The sequence below is a fragment of the Megalops cyprinoides genome, chromosome 6 (genome assembly GCF_013368585.1).
Source record: "Megalops cyprinoides isolate fMegCyp1 chromosome 6, fMegCyp1.pri, whole genome shotgun sequence".
NCBI lineage: Eukaryota > Metazoa > Chordata > Actinopteri > Elopiformes > Megalopidae > Megalops > Megalops cyprinoides.
Window position 1 is genome coordinate 13,492,783 of NC_050588.1, and position 9,809 is coordinate 13,502,591.

The following is a 9,809-nucleotide window of genomic DNA, read 5'->3' on the forward strand; positions in this document are numbered from 1 at the left end:
CAAATAAGGAAATAAATTAAAGACAAAGACTAAAATGAATTCAGTAGCATAACTCTGAAAATTCCACATACAGATAATACATTTATTGGCAAATATCATTATGTTCTGGAATCCAGTATTGTCATTATTGTTTTTGGCCTACGTAATGGGCCAGCTGAGCTGTCAGTAAGCTATAGTTTACATTTTCCCAGTCCTTCTTACTTTAGTGTTTACTTCTTACCTTCTTACTTCTTACTTTAGTGTTTGTGGTCCCTGAAGCTGTAAGTCAATGTTTAGGGACAGACATCATGAATACAGATGTGAATCTATATTTACTTCTTAAGAGCTCTGTTTTGTAAAGCATCTTTAAATTATTTTTAAGTGCTTTATACATCATGGATGCCTAACACTTACAAACTGTTATTGATTTAAAATTCATACCAAATGTGGTCATTCTGCTCACACTCAGCCATCTAACACAGACAAACATAAAGCGTATTTTTGTAAAAAAAAAAAAAAAAATTATGACGATGTCAATGTTAGCTGGATATCCTAATGAATGCTATGCCTTTACATTCTGCAGCATCCTGGTACAAAATATGTATGATATGTAAACTGCATGAAAATATGTACACTGCATATTCACACATGCATTTTGCATTTGACTGATCTGGTCAAAGATTTCTGCACTGTTATTTATATGCTTTTGAAGTGCTGTCCAAATCAGGAACTCTTCAAACATGGATGACCATTAGGCAGCTCTCAGACAGGTGTTTTATGCTCCTTAAGCTTACAGTTTACATTTCCCTGTCATGATTAAGAATGTTTTAAAGAAAAGTTAAAAACGAAATGAATGGGAGGCTACAGGAAGTGTGCTTATTTTGCAGTCCTTTCAGTCTCAGTGAACCAGACCCAATCATCATTTTGGGTCAGTTAAATAGGTTTAAACACGCTTTTCAAACTATGCGTTGCTGTTACTGTATGTGACCCATGTCCAAACCAATGCTTTGGTGAAAGAGGGTAACTAAGTAAATATGATGTGCTTGTAGTATTTTTTTCTCCACTTTTTCAACTTAAAGAATACATTTCCTGGAAGTGCCATTCATATGTGTCCCACAGCCCAATAATTAAACACCCTTAAATATGCAGACATCACCACTAGAAATGCTGTCTGGGAATATGCTCCAGCCTAAAGACACCAAAGCTCTGGCTGGTATGGTAACTCAGTAAAGCTCTTGGAATGCAAATCTTCTCGTGGGATTCTTTTGCGGGTTGTTGATATGAATGTATGCACAACACAAAATTTTTATTTCAAGAGATTTTTTTTATTGTGAATGATAAAGAATTTGAAGATGCAATTTAATACTGAAATACATACAGTGATGTGAAAAACTGTTTGTCCGATTCTTGATATTCTCTATTATTGCCTTATTCTCTATTATTACCTATTGTTTAGAACACTAAATGGTTTCAGATTTTCAGACAAAATGTATTGCACAAAGGGAACCTGAGTAAAGACAAAATGCAGTATTTTAATGTTTATTTTGTTCCTTCAGTGAAATAGTTAACATACACACATCTCACCCCTGTGAAAAAGTAAATGCCGCTTTAAAGCTAATATCTGGTTGGACGACCCTTAGTGGCAATACTGGCAACTAAACGCTTCCTATAATTTGGTATGAGCTTTGCACATCTCACATCACTCTTCTTTGCAGAGTTGCTTTAATTCTGACAGATTAGTCAGTCTTTGATCATAAACTGCTCTTTTCAGATCCTGCCACATCATCTCTATTGGATTCAGGTAAGGACTTTGACTAGGCCACTCCAAAACTGTAATTTTGCTTCTTTTTAGCCATTCAGATGTGGACCTGCTTCTGTGTTTTGGATTATTGTCCTGATGCATCAGCATCACCCAATTACACTTTAGCTTCAACTCACACACAGATGATCGGTCATTCTCCTTAAGAATGGTCTGGTACATAGAAGAATTCATGCTTCTTTCAATGATAGCAAGTCGTCCAGGTCGAGAGGCAGCAAAACATCCCCATACCATCACACGGCCTCCACCAAGTTTCACTGTAGGTACGATGCTCTTACAGTGCTGCATTTGCTTCACGCCAGACATAGGAAGACTTGCACCCTCCAAAACTCATCTGTCCATCGAATATTTTCCCAGAATTTTTGGGGATCATCCAGGTGCTTTTTAGCAAATGTGAGACAAACTATGGTGTTTTTCCTGGTGAGCAGTGGTTTCCACCTTGCTACTCTTCCACAAAGCCCGTTTTTGCAGTTTCTTTCTAATTGTTGAGTCATGAGCACTGACCTTAGCTGATACTAGAGAGGCCTGCAGTTCTTTGAAAGTTTTTTCTGGGATCTTTTGGACTTCCTGGATGAGGTATCGCTGTGTCCTCGGAGAAATTTTAGCAGGTCAGCCACTTCTGGGAATATTCACCACTACTCCAAGTCTTTTCAATTTGGAGATAATGGCTCCCACTGTGGTTCAATATATATGCCATTTAAACTCAACAGGGCTGGCTGCAATAAAGCCTGGCTGTGTCTAATCACCTGAATCTAATTATCAACTAACATTTTGCTGATTTCTTTTTTCAAAACTAAGGGGGAAATTATGTTTTCACAAGGGCAATATGGGTAATTGGTGTATTTTTGTATTAAGTGAATGAAATAATGATTTAAAAACTGTTGTGAAAACTTGTGTTTTCTCAGGTTTCCCTTGTCTAATATCAAATTGTAGTTGATGATATGAAACCATTCAGTGAGAGAAACATGCAATAAAAGAAATCAGGAAGGAGGGAAATACTTTTTCACACCACTGTAAATCTCATCATCCTAAATATACATCTCACAGATGGAAAATCTGTGAGATGGAAAATCTCTCTCAGACAGTTGGCAGAGTGAGCCAGACTCATCTTCCTGGAAGGTTTTTGAAGAATGGAACCTCATTTGAAGAATATTTTAAATAAACAGACCCTGTAAAATCAACCAAAATGAGGGTTGTAGTGAAGAATGTTTTTTATTTATTTTAAAAATCCCAGAAAAACATTATATGCCTATGAAGAAAGAGACCCTAATTTGACTAGATTTATTGTTTGATTTATGTTGGATATTTTCCTCAAATATGTAGAATACAGTCAAGGTTTGTCCTGTTCTCATCACTGTCTGTTATACCCATGCCTGTTTTCATCTCAGTCTATTGCAATCCAAGAAAGCATTCAGGAGGTATGGCCATGTTGTGGGCTTCCAGTGGGAATGCTAATCTCAATGGCTGCCATTGAAACTCTTTCCAATCTGCGGTTCGATCAGTCAATCGTATCTGAGTCACCAGATGGTTTTCTTTTTCTTTCCCTAGGCTGTTGCTTGTGATTTCATTAAAAAGGGAGTTGCTGTTATGACCTTTACTTTTTCATTACAACATCAAAACATACATGTGCAAACATACATGTTTTTACATATTTGCATCGTGTTCACATGTTGTGTGCCAGCCAAGTGGAGCCAAATGAAGGGTCAAACCTGCATATTACATAGCAGATGTAATTTGCAGAAGCTTAAATTGGCCTGTTAGTGGTCATTCCGTGACTGTTGTCTGTCACAGTAAATTGTGTCGTGGGGGAAAAACGGAACAAAAATTGCTGTGAAAAAATGCCCTGTGTTCCTTTATTTCACAGTGACGGCACACCTAAAATAATTTTTACAGTTCAGGGTGTTGGTGACACACTAGGCTTTGAAACATGTCTCTACAGTGCATAATATCTCACATTTTGAAGTCATTAAACTTTATTCAACAGGAGTAAAAATGGGTGAACATGTCTGCCTGCCTGTCTGTCTGGAAAAAGGTTTTAGTTAGTTCAGTTTATTTTAGTTTATTTAAGCAACAAACTTATTCTGCTTATATTGAGTTATTATTAGTCTTATTGTATTTGGGCCTCAGTTCTGAGCCTCAGAACAAGATCTCATAAATTACTGCCATTATGCATGTAATTTGTAAGGGCAGTTTTTTGAAAAACAAAACAAGAGGAACATGGCAGATACCACAAGAGAGGGGTTTCCTGTTGCATGTCTTCGTTATTTCCCTCCATCACACATCATTCTTGTGACACATTACTGTTTTGAAGCAACGTGTGAATTTCCTAATCTAACTGTATCACTCTAAGGTAAACACTTTTTGTTGACTTTTACAACAAAAGTCCAAAAACTCCTACTAAACATATTGTATCATCAAGCAAAATTTCTTACCATCCTGTGGTGTTGAAATGCAAGAATAAGATGCCGTGCAGCAAGCTTATGTAGTGAATAGCTGAAAATATGCCAATGTACATTTAACACGCAGAGCCCTTCTAGCCTGCTGGCATGCTTGCTCATACGCTGACGTCAATATACCACAGGAAATGTTAGCCGGTGTCTTTTCTAAGAAAGCAAGCCTCTGTTTGAACTGAACTTTGAAAGGTGATATCTATTTGTCTCTCAAATTAGTCTGAAGTCAGGTCAAGGCCTGTTGCATTTTGCAAGAACATAAAAAACCTAAGTGTATGAATTTCTCACTGTTGCCCTGAGCTGATGTTAAACAGACGTCAATTCTTGTGTTTTGTAATCCTGGGAAGAACCATGTGGTCATGTGGTTGGTCCAAATGCAATTACATTACATGCACGCAAAGTAAAACCATATTAAAAATGTCTCATTTTCCCTAAATTGCAACCGACCATGCTACGCATCACATAAACATTGTTCTCTTTAGCTGTTCTTGGATGCTCGGTTTGTGGGATTACAAGTGCAAGCTTTAAATGATGCTCAGAACAAGGCTGCTCTGTCATCGACTTACTAACCAGTACTCTTGTCATACATTTACATTTTACATTTACATACATGGTCTGTTGAGGTGTTTTGGTCAATGTTAGAAACAACAAAAATGACAAACACAAAATACCTTGAGGTCAGGTATCAGTCTAATGCTACACATTGTTACTATTTTATGTTTATATCGTGCAGTAAGGACTGTAAACATACAGTAAGTACTTAAAGAGTTTAACCACTGGAACAGGCCATTCAACCCATCTAGTCTTAAGTCATTAAGCCAAGATTAAGTCATGTCAATATAGTGCATATTGTGTGTTTATTGTGTCTGCATGACTCATGGAAGCTGACTGCGAACGGCTATTAGAATTTCCCCCAAAAACTTTTTAAGACAGGAACACCAGAGCAGTGTAACAAATGTGATTACACTTAAAGTTCAGATCAAACAGAGAAATTTGCAGTGATAATCATAAACCCAAGGTTTTTCATTTGGTCGTATATCCCTGGTTTCATAGAATTCTAATAGAATTATGCCATAAATACTTTAAAACTCAATTATGCTGTTGTTGTGTTGGCTGTATGTAACCTTTGAATAAATCAATTGTATAACTGCAGTAGCATGTGTATTGAGGACATATGTAGAAAATTCCATCATTGCCCTGTGTGTTTCATAAATATCATCAACGTTGCTTTCATTTATACTAGTGGGCTATTTGGCATTAAATTGTATCGATCAACCTCTGTGTTTTATCTGTTAACATGTATTATTATTATTAGGAGAATGGAGTTGCAAACAGCACAATTTGAGTGCTCTACTCAGTGCCATTTCATGTCATTGAGGAGTGATGAAAATATATAACATCTGCAATCGATTCTAGAGAGTATGCTTGGCAGAAGTGGAAAATGATATTATCCTTATATACTGTACAAATGGAGAGGGCAAAAAATCTTTTGAAGCTTTTGTGTTTCAGACTTGGGTTTGTAAAGGGGGTTTAGAGGCAATATCAATGAGGGCTAAATAGTTGTAACAGTAGTTAATGGAGAACATTGGTGCAGCATCAGCACTGCAACTTTGGTCAGTGCTTGGCCCTTTAATATTTGTGGTTGTGATTCATATATTGAGAAAAAAAACATCAGTGTCAATGAAAACATGATACAGCTACTGAACACAAATGAGTGAACTCAATGTCTACCTTAGGCATGCTCTACATAGTTGTTTGGTTCCCAACCAAATGGACACAATAATACATAACAATGGTATGCTGTAGATATGCATTCAGAGTATACTGACAAGTGGATCTAAAACAGCAGTTCTGTGAAGGAGATGAAGAAGCAAACCACTAACTGGAAAACACAAACACAAAAACACAAGGCAAGGGGATGAGTGGTTGTTTGTATAAGTCACACTTTGTGCTCCACAAAGGTTTGATTTTTTTATGCTGTTGTACTGTTGGTACAGAATCATATCATCAACACATTGCTATCTATTAATTAAGTGTGATTTATGAACAGTGAACAGATATAATTGGTTTGAAGGATATTGTGCTTAATACTTTTTTCTTGGGACTTTGCGCAGTTCAGGTCAGTCTTCATCCTTAAGTTTCTCTTTTCCACACCAATTTAGGAGCAAGGTAGGAGTAAACTTTGCTCCTGAATTCAATTAGGCTTGTGTTTGTTGCAGCATGGAGTATGATAGATGGGTAACTGGAAATATAACCATTGTTTATAATTCATGAGGAACAACCAAATAGATGCAATTAATGGTTACAGAGATTAATGGTTATGATTAATGTAATGAATTACACAGGCCTGGAGTTGTATTCAGAATTGTTATCTACACTAGGCAGATATCAATACGCCCTGATGGAACGTATGTTAAAATTACGCAAACCCTGCTCCCATATTTGGAATAATCATCTCAGTGTGTTCTATAACCATTGCAAGCCTTTCCTAGCAGTCCTGTGAAGCACATTCTCTCTGAAGGGAGGTGTTCTTAAAACATTATGTACAGATACTCTCAGCTCCATTGTAAATAGACTTCAAATGGCAGTGCAACGTTTAGTAACAGTTCCCATGAAAGATCCTACTTAAGAGCTATATAAAGATTATACATTTTGTGGGAAATATGTTACACCATTTCATTTCAACATACAGTAAGGGATATGGACACATATTTGCAACCAAAACCAAGGTCAGAGCATCTTCAAAATGTATGGTATATGGCCTTGACCATCTGGTAAGGAGAGGATTGCACTACATCATTTGTAAAGGGACTTCATTGCACTGCTCTTGATGTAAGATAAGCACAAACATCCTGGCACAACTATGCGTGTGTATTACGTAATGCCTCTGAAGTGCCTGGCACTTCAAAGGGGAGCTCCAGCAATGGTCACCTAGAGTTTACTGGAGATTCTGAGCCTTGAGCTCTGGATAGCCAAGCTCTTCCCAACACATTCCATTCTGAATCCAGAACCAAGTCCCTCAACAATAAACGATGCACCCTTGGAGACCGAACTGCCCACATGCGGCACCATGCTGTCCAGGATGGAAGCCTATTCTCCGAAGATGGTCAGGCAACAGATCTCCCCCTCTCCTAATCTTCAAAATGCTCTTAGAATCATTCTGAGTAGTTCCAATCTGTTGAGAGAATATAGAATATTCATTCAATGATCTGTGAATGATGAAAAATAAAATCAAGCCATGCCTGTAAAAACTTCCACAAGAAACAAGACATACAGCATTTCACAGAGATTCCCAGAATCCAGAAAGACATATTTAACAGAAAATATTCTGTTACATTTGACATAAAAAGCATGACATAATGAAAGCTGATTTAATAATGGTCACTGTAGGACACAACTGGGTTGGAATTGTGCGTCCTGGTTAGAAAGCACGGAATGGTACTGAACATACGTGCAACCAGGCAAATGCAAACATGGCTGAACCATGTTTGTTTATGTCAAAATAGCCATGACAGAAAGCAGGTTGCTAGAGCCAAAATGTTAGTTCCTCTAAAGTATACGTTTTTGTTTTTCTGTCCACTGGGGATGTTCTTTGTTTGTCCCTATGGGTGGGTTTTCCTGATACTTACAGTGATGAGTCTTTTCACCACCGGACAAAAAAAAAAAAAAAAAAAAACAAGGAATTAAGTGGTCAAATGAACGGCTGTCAAACTTTGGTGATTTGCTGTCACTTGGCACCTGTGAGCTCAGCGCCTAGTGACTGACTGTAATGGCAGTTTGGCACCAGCAGATGCCACCAACAGGGTGGCCTTTGTGGTCGAAATCTGTATTAGGAATGTTTGCATCTCACAATGCTACATGAATTTGAAAGCTTATGAGGTTGAGACGAGGTAAAAGCACCTTTAAGCAAAACACATTATACCATGTTAAATCAAACCAAGCCATGGAAATTCTTGCAACAAATGGTCAATATCTGCTTTGCTTATACTGTGAATTGAGGCATAAAGTCATGTAGATAGGTAAGCCAAATATGAAAACTTAGTGACCAAGACTGGATGACATCTGTTTTGTTGAGGTTAGAGTCACAATGAGCCGCCTGTCATGTGCTGGTTTCATCTGTATTGGTTATATGTCATCCAAATGTCTTACTGCATTATTTTATATTTCAAGCTCTTTGGTGTTTTTTTTTAATTAACATGACACAGCAATACTAACAAAAGACCAAAAAGCATTAACATTAATGCATTAAAGCATTAATGTCAAACAACTGATCAGAGTAGATAACAGTTGTTCAAGCTCACATGCAATTTAAGACAGAGAAGTGTTTTATAACACATCTGTCTTTTGTGGGTAAAGCATGTTCCTTTCCATCGAACTTGCAGAAGCAGAGCAGATTGAAAGTGATGGATCGTATTAAGACCAAATGGAAGCATATATCATTTTCATGGGACTGTGTGTGATAGCATGAGAATATAGAGGAACAAGCAAATGGCTTGACCATCACCATGATCAGTTCAAAGCTCGACATGTAATTGAATCCACTGTAGCCTTTTTTGGGTGGGTGGGTGTGTGTTATTTTAGCTATTCAGCTATCATTAGCAGTCAGGTTTTGTTACTAAGTTTGATATGAACAGTATTTAGGGTGGGCAAGGCTAAAACTAAAACTTTCTAGTGAGACATTATCTAGATTCAAAACATTAAGAAATGTCTAAACAACATCAATTAATTTGTTCTGATCATTTTAAAGTGCTTATTAACAAAGTAGTTCTTTGCTTATCTGAGGTAGCAGCAGCACAGTTGACAAAGTTTAAGTGTACAAAGAAGCTGAATTCTTTTAGCAAATATTTGATTAAATAAAGCTAATTCAATCCACATTCTGACTTTCAATTCAAAACAGAGCAGGAAAAACAAGCTGAAGGAATATCCTTACTGCAAGACAACAGATTTTGTTGTGTGCCATTTCAACTTGTCGGTTTTGCAGCCCCTTACCTGAACGAGACTGACAAGCGCAAGGGATTCGCATGATACCAAGAGTTCTTGCTACACTTTTTTGCATAATCACACTGTAATGTGGATATGCTCGCATGTCATGTATTAGCCAATCAGCAGTGCTGTCTATGATTTAGAAAAAATACAAGCTGATGGATCAGATCTGGAGGAATTATACAGTAACAGAAGATTACCCATGAGAAATAGAATGATCAATAAAGTCAATAAAGTTTTAGGAGGGTCTTAGAGTAGTGAGAAAATAAAATTCGAAAATGTTTTATCAGATACATCAATAATTTTATGCCTATGTTTTTAGTTCGTTCAGCTTCAGCAAATGCTTTCTTTAGGGTTTGTTTTGGAATATTTACTGAATTTTTTTCCCCTGGAAACAGCTTCACAAGAACTTATAATTGTGATGAAAAGTACTGATAATGTTTGAGAGAACAGCCCTAGGTTATTTGGTGGTCTTCAATGCTTCAGTGTTGGAACATCTTGAATATTCTGATTAGAAACTGTAACCTAACTTTTTGTTAACATCGAAAGGAGGAACTTCCATGATACATTCCCAATGT